The 14,877-nt window shown below is 43.9% G+C and overlaps 1 long non-coding RNA gene across 3 annotated transcripts in view; it reads right to left on the bottom strand.

Annotated features, from left to right (window-relative positions):
* The window catches only part of LOC147357102 (uncharacterized), a 30,329-nt gene extending 15,527 nt beyond the window's left edge, over positions 1 to 14,802 (bottom strand). Inside the window, exons 1-3 of one of the 3 annotated variants that reach the window (XR_015143773.1) lie at positions 14,243 to 14,329; positions 10,536 to 10,632; positions 9,622 to 9,749 (exon numbers count right to left, since the gene is read on the bottom strand). This is a non-coding gene — a long non-coding RNA (uncharacterized LOC147357102). Of the gene's footprint in view, positions 1 to 8,478; positions 9,750 to 10,535; positions 10,633 to 14,242 lie in introns of those variants that run through there. The other 2 variants (XR_015143774.1, XR_015143775.1) reach the window with 2 other exon arrangements.
* Between the last annotated feature and the right edge of the window lie 75 nt (positions 14,803 to 14,877).

Raw genomic sequence — 14,877 nt, 5'->3', positions numbered from 1 at the left:
AATTAATGTATAGGTATAGATTCATGCTGACAACCTAAAGAAAATCAGTCCTGAATATTCACTGAAAGGACTGATGCTTAGAAGAAATGGAGTAGCCATCACAGTCAACAAAAGAGTCCAAAATGCAGTACTTGGGTGCAATCTCAAAAACGACAGAATGATCTCTGTTCATTTCCAAGGCAAACCATTCAATATCATAGTAATCCAAGTCTATGCCCCAACCACTAACGCTGAAGAAGCTGAAGTTGAATGGTTCTATGAAGACCTACAAGACCTTCTAGAACTAACACCAAAAAAAAGATGTCCTTTTCATCATAGGGGACTGGAATGCAAAAGTAGGAAGTCAAGAAATACCTGGAGTAACAGGCAAATTTGGCCTTAAACAGGGAAAAGGCTAACAGAGTTTTGCCAAGAGAACGTACTGGTCATAGCAAACACCCTCTTCCAACAACACAAGAGAAGACTCTACACATGGACATCACCAGATGGTCAATACTGAAATCAGATTGATTATATTCTTTGCAGCCAAAGATGGAGAAGTTCTATACAGTCAGCAAAAACAAGACCAGGAGCTGACTGTGGCACAGACCATGAACTCCTTATTACCAAATTCAGACTTAAATTGAAGAAAGTAGGGAAAAGCACCAGGCCATTCAGGTGTGACCTAAATCAAATCCCTTATGATTATACAGTAGAAGTGACAAATAGATTCAGTGGCTTAGATCTGACAGACAGAGTGCCTGAAGAACTATGGATGGAAGTTCATGACAGGAGGCAGGGATCAAGACCATCCCCAAGGAAAAGAAATGCAAAAAGGCAAAATGATTGTCTGAGGAGGCCTCACAAATAGCTGTGAAAAGAAGAGAAGCAAAAAGCAAAGGAGAAAAAGAAAGATATAAGCATCTGAATGCAAAGTTCCAAAGAATAGCAAGGAGAGATAAGAAAGCCTTCCTCAGTGATCAGTAAAAGAAATAGAGGAAAACAGTAGAATGGGAAAGTCTAGAGATCTTTTCAAGAAAATTAGACACCAAGGGAACATTTCGTGCAAAGATAGGCTCAATAAAGGACAGAAATGGTATGGATCTAACAGAAGCAGAAGATATTAAGAAGAGATGGCAAGAATACACAGAAGAACTGTACAAAAAAGATCTTCATGAACCAGATAATCATGATGGGTGATCACCAACTAGAGCCAGACATCCTGGAATGTGAAGTCAAGTGGGCCTTAGAAAGCATCACTACGAACAAAGCTAGTGGAGGTGATGGAATTCCAGTTGAGCTATTTCAAATCTTGGAAGATGATGCTGTGCAAGTGCTGCACTAAATATGCCAGCAAACTTGAAAAACTCAGCTGTGGCCACAGGACTGGAAAATATCAGTTTTCATTCCAGTCCCTAAGAAAGGCAATGCCAAAGAACGCTCAAACTACCACACAATTGCACTCATCTCACATGCTAGTAAAGTAATGCTCAAAATTCTCCAAGCCAGGCTTCAACAATATGTGAACTGTGAACTTCCAGATGTTCATGCTGGTTTTAGAAAAGGCAGAGAAACCAGAGATCAAATTGCCAACATCCGCTGGATCATTGAAAAAGCAAGAAAGTTCCAGAAAAACATCTATTTCTGCTTTATTGACTATGCCAAAGCTTTTGACTGTGTGGACCACAACAAACTCTGGAACATTCTTCAAGAGATGGGAATACCAGACCACCTGACCTGCCTCTTGAGAAATCTGTATGCAGGTCAGGAAGCAACAGTTAAAACTGGTCAGGGAACAACAGACTGGTTCCAAATAGGGAAAGGAGTACGTCAAGGCTGTATATTGTCACCCTGCTTATTTAACTTATATGCAGAGTACATCATGAGAAACGCTGGGCTGAATGAAGCACAAGCTGGAGTCAAGATTACCAGGAGAAATATCAATAACCTCAGATATGCAGATGATACCACCCTTATGGCAGAAAGTGAAGAAGAACTAAAGAGCCTCTTGATGAAAGTGAAAGAGGAGCATGAAAAAGTTGGCTTAAAACTCAGCATTCAGAAAACTAAGATCATGGCATCTGGTCCCATCACTTCATGGCAAATAAATGGGGAAACAGTGGAAACAGTGGCTGACTTTATTTTGGGGAGCTCCAAAATCACTGCAGTTGGTGACTTCAGCCATGAAATTAAAAGACGCTTACTCCTTGGAAGGAAAGTTATGACCAACCTAGACAGCATATTAAAAAGCAGAGACATTACTTTGCCAACAAAGGTCTGTCTAGCCAAAGCTATGGTTTTCCAGTAGTCATGTATGGATGTGAGTTGGACTATAAGGAAAGCTGAGCACTGAAGAATTGATGCTTTTGAACTGTGGTGTTGGAGAAGACTCTTGAGAGTCCCTTGGACTGCAAGGAGATCCAACCAGTTCATCCTAAAGGAAATCAGTCCTGGGTGTTCATTGGAAGGACTGATGTTGAAGCTGAAACTCCAATACTTTGGCCATCTGATGCAAAAAAACTGACTCATTTGAAAAAGACCCTGATACTGGGAAAGATTGAAGGTGGGAGGAGAAGGGGATAACAGAGGATGAGATAGTTGGATGGCATCACCGACTCAATGGACATGAATTTGAGTAAACTCTGGGAGTTGGGGATGGACAGGGAGGCCTAGAGTGCTACAGTCCATGGGGTCGCAAAGAGTCGGACACAACTGAGTGACTGAACTGATGACAGAAACTAGCACAATATTGTAAAGCAATTATCCTTTAATTAAAAATAAATAAATAAATATATAACTAATATATATGTGTGTGTGTGTGTGTGTGTGTGTATATATATATATATATATATATATACATATATAACTAAAAGTCCCTGGTGGCTCAGATAGTAAGGAATCTGTCTGGAGTGCAGGAGAGCCGGGTTCGATTGGGAAGATCCGTGAAGAAGCGAATGGCAACCCACTCCAGTGTTCTTGCCTGGGAAATCCCATGGACAGAGGAACCTGATGTGCTACAGTGCACGGGATCGCAAAGAGTGGGACACGACTGAGGGACTAACACTTTCACTTTCATATATATAACTGGAAAACAAAAACACCTGAAAGAGTAGAATCATGATTTACTGTGAAACTATACTTACTTAACCAATGTGATAGTAAAATAATTCAAAGACAAATACATAAAGTCATAACGATCACTTAAAATGTAAAGAAACTTACAGTATGTTATCAAAAGCAGCTCTATTTTCCAAGAAAATTTTGTCTTCTTTATAAAGGGGAAACAAATTCTAGTTGTGCACCATCTTATCTTTAATATTAAAATTCATTTATTCAATTAAATGTATTCTAATTTTAGTCAGTCCTGACCATACATAGAATTCCCTTCCAATGATTCTTTTTTTTTTCTTATAAACCTTGTATACTTTCTATATTCATATTAATTTGTCCCTTATTTTCTTTTGCATTTAGAAATGATCAGCTTTAGGACAAAATCACTTTCTTTTCTCTTAACAAAAAACATTTCCATTCCTTATACCTTCTTTTTTCTTGCATACAAAAATATTTTCCTTATTACTTTTTAGTAGTTTTAATTAGAGATATTATTTCTAATCCTTAACCTTTAAAAACCTAGTTTCTAGCAAAAACTTAAAAGTAAGCAGTTTTTGTCTTTTATGTTAGTATTCTACCGGTACTGAGGAGAACTCAGTAGACCTGACTTTCTCTTCAGGTCATATAAACCTTTTGCCTTTCATGTGATCACTGTGTAGACTGCAAACTTATAAATACAAAAAACACATGCCTTCTTTTAGAAAATATCTCAGTATGACACCAAAATATTTATTAATAGTCCTATCTTTAGCTTTTCTGTAAAAGGAAGGCTACATTCAGTTATTAATATTCCAGTATCTTATTTTATTTGGGAATGACCCAGATATTTAATAAACTCCCATCAGTTAACTTCATTTAGCAAAACTCTAAAATTTCAACTCACTAAAAATCCGGAGACACCGCTTTTAAGTAGACATTCCTAAAATAATCATTTCTAAAGAGTTTACCTAAAAACTCTCATTTCATTTACATTTAATTTGCTTATAAAACTTCATTATATCATATTATTTTTCTTAATGACCAATTTTTGTAACAGAAACAATAAGATCCCTCACAAATATAGACAACACACTAGCGGTTACCAGTGGTGAGAGGGATGGGAGGAGGGGCAATATACAGGCAGGGGATTAAGAGGTCCAGCCACAAAACAAATAAGCTATAAGGATATATTGTACTGCACAGGGAAAGCAAATATTTTATAATAACTATAAATGGAATATAACTTTAATATTGCACAGTGCTACATTGTACATCTGAAACTTACATTATATTGTAAATCAACAATACCTTAATTAAATAAAGAGAAAGCAGAAAGGAAGAAATATGACCTTATTTGACTTTCAGTAAACCTAGGTACAAGAAAAGTATTATATTTAATGTTGATGATTCTTAAGACATCAGGGACTTCCGTGTTGGCCCGGTGGCTAAGAGTCCACGCTCCCAGTGCAGGAAGCCTGGCTCAATTCCTGGTCAGGGAACTAGATCCCACATGTAAGAACTAGGACCCACCTCAGCTAAATAAATAAAATAAATATAAAAAAAAAATAAAGACACATCCATATTAGTTAAGCCAACAAGCTTAAACTAACTTTATAATATCAGGTATCAATTTAATACTGAATATTTCACAAATCATGTGAACTTTAATTAATTCAGGTTAGTTTCTTTTGTATTTCTGAGAATTTAATTTCCTTTAAGCCAATGAAATAGTTTACTTACAAATTAACTTTGATAATACTATCAAAATGTAAAGACATACATTTGTGATGCACACACAGACTTATAGACAGACACAACCAGAGATCTCATAGCTTCATTTTAAAACTTAGTCAAGAATCAGGTATAATACAAAACTCATCTGTTTATAAATAACAGTTGGAATAAGTTAAGTTTAAAAGGGTCTCTTTTCCCCTTTCCCCTCTCAGTCTCAGGAGTTGGAGATGGTCTAGATAAGAGTAAGATAAAATTTCTTGAGAGCCCTGGTAGAACATTTACATGTAGAGAAGGCATAGGTAGAAAAAAGCAAGTTCCCCCTAGAAGTGCTTGTTCCCTGAGTTGGAACACTGAAAAGATGTTTTATTAAGTCAGCAACCCAGTTTTGGGGAACAATACATAAAGGTGGTCTAATTTTGCAGTATCCTAAAAGGCTATGTTTAGAAAATGAACTTCTGTTTCCCAGTCCGCCAAATAGACCCACACATAAGACAAAAGTCAACCCAATTCCCAAAGTTTAAAGCCAAACCAATTCCAAAAGAAACCTTAGGCTCATAATTTTTAAAAAAAAAAGTATTTGTTTTTATTTTGGCTGCACGGGGTCTTCGTGTTGTGCATGGGCTTTCTTTGCTGTGGCGGGGGCGGGGGGCTATTCTTCGTTACGGCGTGCAGGCTTCTCTCTGAGGCGGCTCCTCTGGTGGCGGAGCACAGGCTCTGGGCGTATGGGCTTCAGTAGTTGCAGCACGTGGGCTCAAGAGTGCCCACTCCACAGTTGTGGTACACAGGCTTTGTTACTCCCAGGATGTAGAATCCTCCCAGAACAGGGATTGAACCCATGTTCCCTGCACTGGCAGGAGGATTCTTTATCCACTGTGCCACCAGAGAAGTTTCAGGCTCACACTTTTATCAAACCCAATGCATCCTTCCATATCCAGCAATGGACCTAGGAGGGCATCAACTTACAAACATAAAAGTTTTCAGCCCATACCATTGTGCTAGTTCTTTACCATAGAGGTCTTCCAATCCAAAACCCATTCCTTCATTGCAAGCCTGGACTACTGCCTAGGGTTGCTGACGCTTGGTCCAAAAGGAACTTCCCTGATTGGATTTCTTGGCCAAAAGAGCCTCAGCTGCTGGATCTGCTAAGGGAAGCTCCACACTGGCAGAGGGCTGCAGACCACAGGCACTAACTTCAGAGGAACCTGGGAGGTCCCTTTATGGTGGCCAAATTACAACCTAGCCAGAGGGCTCACGAGCCCGCCATTTAGAAAGCCAACCCCTGAAAGCAGACATTTGCAGCAAAGTCAGGGTTTACTGCAGGGCATCAAACAAGGGAGTGGGAGATAAGCCTCAGATCCACCCCCACGGGGTCTTTTGAGTTAAGAGGTTTTTTTTTTTTTTTTTAATTTTTAAAAAGTATATTTATTTATTTATTTGGCTGCACAGGTCTTATTTGCAGCACGTGGGGTCTTCGACATTCTTTGTGGCATACAGGATCTTTGGTTGTGGCGTGTGGGATCCTGACCAAGGATCAAACTCAGGCCCCTCCAATGGGAACATGGAGTCTTAACCACTGGGCCACCAGGGAAGTCTCTAAGTTAGGGGTTGTTAAAGGGGAAGTTAAAGATTAATCATCATCATATGACATTTCTTAATCATAGTTCATAGTTTTAGGGGTCAGGATGCCTAAGGTTTATGAGTCTCTGGTCTGGTGGCCCATGACCCAGGGCTCTGCTAGCTCATCCTGTCTGGAGAAACCATCTGAGTCTGTACATTAACAATGTTATTGTCAACAGCAATTTTAGTCCTCTAACTCTGGGTGATTAGTGCTTAGTACAGGATTGAGGTCAAAAGGGATAAGATGGGGAATACTTTTAGACAGAGAGGACTCAGAATGGGGACTCAATTTTAGGCAGACTTGGTCTCATTAGCCACTGTTTTAGCGTACAAGACTAGGAGAGCAGTTTGAATTGGTGTTGAAAATAATAATAATCATCATTTAATGAGAACTTGGTGTACTAGCTCCTGTGTTATACAATGTCTACATTTTCTCTCAGTAAGGGAAGAATTATTCCTCCCATTTTAGAGAGGAAGAGAACAGAGGCTCACTTTTCACAGGTCTTATAGCTTAGACTAGATTCTTCTGACATCAAGCCTGAGCACATTGAAGCTGTGGCCACCTTCAAGGATGCTGTAAATAAAATTCTGTTTCTGAGTGGGAGGTTGCACTAGATAATTTCAGAGAGTCCTTTCAACTTTCAAAGTCAGATTAGCTTCAACTAACACTTTTAACTCCAACTAAATGTCAGGTTCTATGCAACATTCTCTGGAGAAGGCAATGGCACCCCACTCCAGTACTCTTGCCTGGAAAATCCCATGGACAGAGGAGCCTGGTAGACTGCAGTCCATGGGGTCTCAAAGAGTCGGACAGGACTGAGCAACTTCATTTTCACTTTTCACTTTCATGCATTGGAGAAGGAAATGGCAACCCACTCCAGTGTTCTTGCCTGGAGAATCCCAGGGACGGGGGAGCCTGGTGGGCTGCTGTCTATGGGGTCGGACAGGGTTGGACACGACTGGAGCAACTTAGCAGCAGCAGCAGCATGCAACATTCTCTCCAGGATATGTGTGGCCACTGGTCTAATTTTTAAGATGCTTCTGGGCCATTTCGCCTGTTCCTGTCCCTCCTATCCCTCCTGGCACCTTGCAGCCACCACCTTCTTCACCATCCACGAAGATGAAAACTCAGTTCACCTGGATACTTGGTAAAGAAGGCTCTTTGCTATGTGCGTGGTAGGGTGGCTGGGTCATCCAGGGGCAGTCCTCGGTACCAAGCTATTTGCCAACCGCCCTATGCCAATCCCAGACAGAGCCTGCCAACCCACTTTCCACAGTCTGGCCAACCAGGTGAGGATGTGGACAAGTAGCCAAAATCTAGAAGTGGGGGAGGGCCAGTCTCATGCCCTGGAAAAGCCAGAGGAACCGCAGGATATGCTTAATGATCTTGAACAGAGACTTAACTCTGTTGCTCCTACCTAGCTTTATGAGAGTCTGGGAAGCAGAGAACACAGGGCCCTGGGGACTGGGGGTCTCTGTGGTCACATAGAGGATTCTGCCAAGCATGAAATAGGCCTAAGTCCCAGGAATTCCCCCTCTAGATTGCTATAATCAGACCTTTTCTCTTTGTCCATTTTGTAATACTTAAGGTTTTCAATGCTAATAGAAACAGTAACAACAACAAAATGTACACTGTAGGTTTGCACACTAAGGCATCTGGGGAGCTGTGATGCGTGTGGAAGAATCATGGTGAGGGCATCTGGCTCTCACTTCACACTGTTACACTATCTTATTTGCTCTCACTTTGAGTATTCTCAGGATTTAGATCACCTATCCATAGTCCAGGACAAGCCACTGGTTTATTGCTCGTAAACTTCGAAGTGCAGGCAGGATGTAAGTGCAGTGCAAACACTTCTCACCAGGAGTCAATCCTCATACCCAGTGAAGAACAAGCCCCATGACCCTTGCCTTGAACAGCAGCAGTAAACAGGTCATTATCAATGGTTTCCGTTGGGAGCCCCAAGGAGGGACCCTAGGAAAGTCAGAGAAAGCTTCCTGGAGAGGGTGACACTTGAAGCAAAAGAGCAGATTGCAAGCAAGAATCTGAGAACTCTTCACTCTTTTTGCCAGGTCACTTTTTTCGTATTTTGAGGTCTCAAACTGCTTTCCAAAGCTTGTGAGAAACAGGGGTAATTTCTTTCCAGTTTACAAGGAGGTAAATCAGAGAATGGCTCTGGGACTACCCAAGGTTTTCTTTCAAATTTAAGAATGGCCACAGGGTAACTAGATAGGGCAAGACATTTGAATACACAGCACAAAAGACAGACTCTGCCCTTGGGAAACTCGGTATTACTAGGAGAAAAGATATGTAAATGAAAATAAAAAAATAATCAAAAGGTGTTATGTAAATAATTCAGTTCACAGCTACGTATCCAGGGCTTGTTAGCTGCAAGGTGTTCTGTGAGGCATAAGGCAAGGGTGCTGTTGTTCACTCACTCAGTCATGTCCTACTCTGCGACCCCATGGACTGGATGCAGCATGCCAGGCTTCACTGTCCTTCACCATCTCCCAGAGCTTGCTCAAACTCATGTCCATTGTGTCAGTGATGCCACGCAACCATCTCATCCTCTGTTGCCCTCTTCTCCTCCTGCCTTCAATCTTTCCCAGCATCAGGATCTTTTCTAATGAGCCAGCGCTTCGCATCAGGTGGCCAAAGTATTGGAACTTCAGCTTCAGCATCAGTCCTTCCAATGAATATTCAGGGTTGATTTCCTTTAGGATTGACTGGTTTGATCTCCTTACAGTCCAAGGGACTCTCAAGAGTCTTCTTGATTTTCTTTAGGACTGACTAGTTTGATCTCCTTGCAGTCCAAGAGTCTTCTTCAACACCACAGTTCAAAAGCATCAATTCTTCAGCACTCAGCCTTCTTCAAGGACCAACTCTCACATCCATACATGACTACTGGAAAAGCCAAAGCTTTGACTAGACAGAACTTTTTTGGCAAAGTAATGTCTCTGCTTTTTAAAATGTTGTCTAGGTTGATCATAGCTTTTCTTCCAAGGAGCAAGAGTCTTTTAATCTCATGGCTGCCCATCTGCAGCGATTTTGGAACCCAAGAAAAAAAAGCCTGACATTGTTTCCATTGTTTCCCCATCTATTTGCCATGAAGTGATGGGACTGGATGCTATGATCTTAGCTTTCTGAATGTTGAGTTTTAAGCCAGCTTTTTCACTCTCCTCTTTCATTTTCATCAAGAGGCTCTTTAGTTCTGCTTCACTTTCTGCCATAAGAGTGGTGTCATCTGCATATCTGAGGTTACTGATATTTCTCCCAGCAATCTTGATTCCAGCTTGTGCTTCATGCAGCTTGGCATTTCACATGATGTACTCTGCATATAAGTAAAATAAGCAGGGTGACTAACAAAGGTCTGTCTAGTCAAAGCTATGGTTTTTCCAGTAGTCATATATGGATGTGAGAGTTGAACCATAAAGAAAGCTGAATGCCAAAGAATTGATGCTTTTGAACTGTGGCATTAGAGAAGACTCTTGAGAGTCCCTGGGACTGCAAGGAGATCCAATCAGTCAATCCTAAAGGAAACCATTCCTGAATATTCTTTGGAAGGACTGATGCTGAAGCTGAAATTCCAAAACTTTGGTCACCTGATTTGAAGAACTGACTCATTTGAAAAGATCCTGATGCTGGGAAAGACTTAAGGTGGGAGGAGAAGGGGATGACAGAGGATGAGATGGTTTGAGCAAGCTCTGAGAGTTGGTGATGTACTGGGAAGCCTGGCGTGCTGCAGTCCATGGAGTCATAGAGTCGGACACGACTGAGTGACTGAACTGAACTGAACTGAAGCAGGGTAACAATACACAGCCTTGATGTACTCCTTTCCCAATTTTGAACCAGTCCGTTGTTCCATGTCTGGTTCTAACTGTTGCTTCTTGACCTACATACAGGTTTTGCAGGAAGCAGGTAAGGTGGTTTGGTATTCCTATCTCTTTAAGAATTTTCCACAGTTTGTTGTGATCCACATAGTCAAAGACTTTAGTGTAATCAACAAGGCAGAAGTAGATGTTTTTCTGGAATTCTCTTGCTTTTCTATGGTCCAACAGATGTTGGAAATTTGATCTCTGGAGATCAGTGACCCCACAAGAGACTGAGCCAGCCTTACCCGTGAGTGTCCAGAGTCTCTGATGGAGATGTGGGTTGACTGTGGCCTTCCGTGGGGTCAGAGCACTGACTACAGCAGTCCTGGGAGGCTCCGTCCTCTGGAAGGAGGTCACCATTATTGCCATTACCTCCACCAAAGTTTGGCCTCAGATCAAACTACAGGGAGGGAACACAGCCCCACCCATCAGCAGAAAATTGGATTAAAGATTTACTGAGCATGTCCTTGCCCACCAGAGCAAGACCCAGTTTTCCCTGCAGCCAGTCCCTCCCATCAGGAAGGATCCACAAGCCTCTTATCTTCATCCATCAGAGGGCAGACAGAATGAAAATCACAATCACAGGAAACTAACCAATCTGATCACATGGACCACAGCCTCGCCTAACTCAGTGAAACTATGATCTATGCCGTGTAGGGCCACCCAAGACAGATGGGTCATGGTGGAGAGTTCTGACAAAATATGGTTCACTGGAGAAGGGAATGGCAAACCACTTCAGCTTTCTTGCCTTGAGAACCCCATGGATAGTATGAAAAGGCAGAAAGATATGACATTGAAAGATGAACTCCCCAATAGCTCCAGAAGGAATGAAGAGGCTGGGCCAAAAAGGAAACAACACCCAGTCGTGGATGTGTCTGGTGGTGAAAGTAAAGTCCAATGCTGTAAAGAACAATATTGAATAGGAACCTGGAATGTTAGGTCCATGAATCAAGATAAATTGGAAGTGGTCAAACAGGAAATGGCAAGAGTGAACAACGATATTTTAGGAATCAGTGAACTAAAATGGACTGGAATGGGCGAATTTAATTCCGATGACCATATATCTACGACTGTGGGCAAGAATCCTTTAGAAGAAATGGAGTAGCCCTCATAGTCAACAAAAGAGTCTGAAATGCAGTACTTGGGTGCAATCTCAAAAATGACAATGATCTCCATTTGTTTCCAAGACAAACCATTCAATATCACAGTAATCCAAGTCTATGCCCCAACCACTAATGCTGAAGAAGCTGAAGTTGAACAGTTCTCTGAAGACCTACAAGACCTTCTAGCTGCTGCTGCTGCTGCTAAGTCACTTCAGTCGTGCCCGACTCTGTGCGACCCCATAGATGGCAGCCCACCAGGCTCCCCTGTCCCTGGGATTCTCCAGGCAAGAACACTGGAGTGGGTTGCCATTTCCTTCTCCAATGCATGAAAGTGAAAAGTGAAAGCGAAGTTGCTCAGTCGTGTCTGACCCTCAGTGACCCCACGGACTGCAGCCTACCAGGCCCCTCTGTCCATGGGATTTTCCAGGCAAGAGTACTGGAGTGGGGTGCCATTGCCTTCTCCGAGACCTTCTAGAACTAACACCAAAAAAAGATGTCCTTTTCATCATAGAGGAATGGAATGCAAAAGTAGGAAGTCAAAAAATACCTGGAGTAACAGGCAAGTTTGGCCTTGGAGTACAAAATGAAGCAGGGAAAAAGCTAACGGACTTTTGCCAAGAGAACGCACTGGTCATAGCAAACACCCTCTCCAACAACACAAGAGAAGACTCTACACATGGACATCACCAGATGGCCAACACTGAAATTGGACTGATTATATTCTTTGCAGCCAAAGATGGAGAAGCTCTATACAGTCAGCAGAAACAAGACCAGGAGCTGACTGTGGCTCAGATCATGAACTCCTTATTACCAAATTCAGACTTAAATTGAAGAAAGTAGGGAAAACCACTAGGCCATTCAGGTATGACCTAAATCAAACCCCTTATGATTATACATCTTAGAGTGTGAAGTCAAGTGGGCCTTAGGAAGCATCACGGCAAAAAAAGCTAGTGGAGGTGATGGACTTCCAGATGAGCTCTTTCAAATCCTAAAAGATGATACTGTTAAAGTGCTGCACTCAATATGCCAGCAAATTTGGAAAACTCGGCAGTGGCCACAGAACTGGAAAAGTCAGTTTTCACTTCGATCCCAAAGAAGGCAAAGGTGGGGAATTAGAGGCAAATATAGTTGTAGTCCTTAAGAACTCACTGTTTAATTGGCCGCAGGAGAGGCAGGGTGGCAGGAACAGGAAGCTAGCACTTGGTGAAATGTAACAGCTGACATGACAAAGACTGTAGGGCAAAAGGAGTGGAGGGGGCTTGCTGGGACTTGGGAGCTAGATAGATATTTTTCTGAGAAAGCTTCCTGGAGGAGGTAGACAATGTGATGGTGCTGGAAAACAGATGAGACAGAGAAAGAGAAGAAAGAGCACATAAGCAAAACTTTTTCACATGTGCCCTTCCAGATCCAGTTTAGTAATCACCTGCTCCATGAAGCCTTCCCAGGCAGAACTGTCTTCCCTCTCCCCTAGGCTCTCAAAGCACTCCTATTATAGAATGTACATTATTATTTGTTTCCTTACCTCTTTGTCTCTGCTCAAGGGCCTCACACCTAAGGAAGGAAGAAAGGAAGGAAGGAAAGAAGGAAGGCAGAAAGATTTGACTGTAAGGTGACTGGGTGCTGCATTCAAGGTGGGGTATAATATTTATATGTTCACAACTGTGTAACCACCCCCCAGATCAAGTTATAGAAAGCTTCTAGCATTCCAGACACTGTGGACTTCCTCACTGTATCAGAGTCAGTGTCAAGAGCTGAACCAGTAGGATGATATAACTGGGAAGTACCGTCTAAGAGAATTATGAAAGAATTTCAAACATCTGGGCTGCAGAAGCCAAGTGTGGGGGTGAGGTCATTATGTGTGTGAAGGACTAGCATGCACAAAGCACTTAGACTTGTCCTGTGGGTGGCAGTGGGGAGCCACAGGGAGAAGCATTTCAGTTCAGCATAAAACCTTTCCTACAACCAGAGCTGACTCTAACTGGAAGCAGACCCCCGGAAATGATAAGTGAGGTCCCTGTCACTAAGAGGCACCAGTCAAGCACTGTACTGATGAGCATTTATCAGCACTGATGGGGTGGGGACAGGGGACTCAACTGGAGATAGCTCCTTCCAACTCTGAGCTTCTGGAATTCTTTGAGAGTGGCAGAGAGGACTCAATTATTTTTCTCCCCCCTCCCCAGAGGATAACATTTTACTTAATTGCAAGTACTGTGCAGGCCCAACATAATCACTGCCATCAACTATAGACAACCAAGCCAGAGGGACCCTGGGGCTCCCCACCCTGGGAGGACGGAGCAGACGCTAGGGTGCCCAGTGAGAGCGGACAGGCACGTGCAAGGGAAGCTGGCTGCCTCCACCACACGTCGAAGCAGCGTGGGGACACCCGCTCCCTGACCGCCTCGGCCCTTTCAGCCTTGGTGCCCTGTGCCCGGCGAGCGGCCATGACGTCATGGCTCCTGCCACCGCTAGAGCGCCTGGGTCAAGGTGACCTGAGGGGCCTTTCTGCTCTGCCCCAGAGGTCAGTGCAGGACAGGTGCCTGGCTCCCTCATGAGCAGGACCACACAGGACCCAACAGCCACACGGCCACTGGGGGGGAGTAACAGCCTGTGTCAACTGCAGGCTCCTGGAAGGACTCCCAGTCTGGAGTTTAACACCCTCCCACTCCACCCCCCAGCCAGCTCTTCTTCCAGTGAAGAAAAAAAAAAAGCAATTTCCCCCAAAACTCTTTTTTTCTTTCCCTCGAGGACGATTTTAGAATGCCTCCAAGTCACTACCCTGCTCTTCCCACCCTCCTCTCGCCCCCTTCTCAATAAGGAGGAAAGGAGAGAGATGTGTTCCTCCATCCCACCTGGACAGGGCACCAAGGAGATGTGTCTCAGGCCCTTCTGCTGAGCTTAGAGCGATTACCTTTCTGGTGAAAGCCAGGAATACTCTGCCTAGGAAAAAAAAAAAAAAAACAAACGTATGCAGGCGATTTTGCCTTCTATTCCAGGGGGAGACCGGGCGCTGTCGGACGCCCGAAGTCCATCAGTGAAGCCCCTAGTTTAGTGGGGAGGGATCGGGGTCCCTTCACTATGAAAGCACAGGCCAGAACGCTGTCTGCGGAGGGCTGGCAGCTCCAGCCTCAGAGAAGCGCCGGAAGACCCCGCTCGCCAGCCTCCGGGTGTCCTTACTGGGCGTCTCAGGCTCTCAGTTTGCCCAGTTCGCCAATGGGCGTCCAGGGCCCTCCGACCCTGCGGGGCCGGATAAGGAGACTGGAAAGACACGGAGCTGGATGGGGGACGGGGTGGGGGGGTGACAAGTGGCTCCCGGAGGGTCTCCCGCAGCCGGGGGAGGGTGGGAACCTGGGTGTGGGGAGGCGGCGAGACCCGCGACTGGCACCGCGCGGGCCCGGACGCGGCGCTCCCTGGGCCCGAGGGCGGGGCCCCTCGCCGGGCGGCCCCTCCCCGCCCGCCCCCGCCCCTCCCCCGGCCCTGGGCTCCC

The sequence above is a fragment of the Bos grunniens genome, chromosome 16, assembly GCF_055505025.1.
Source record: "Bos grunniens cultivar Pamir isolate PY7600 chromosome 16, Bosgru_T2T1.0, whole genome shotgun sequence".
NCBI classification, from domain to species: domain Eukaryota; kingdom Metazoa; phylum Chordata; class Mammalia; order Artiodactyla; family Bovidae; genus Bos; species Bos grunniens.
Note: the sequence above shows the minus strand (reverse complement) of the source record. Positions and strands in the feature narration are given on the sequence as shown.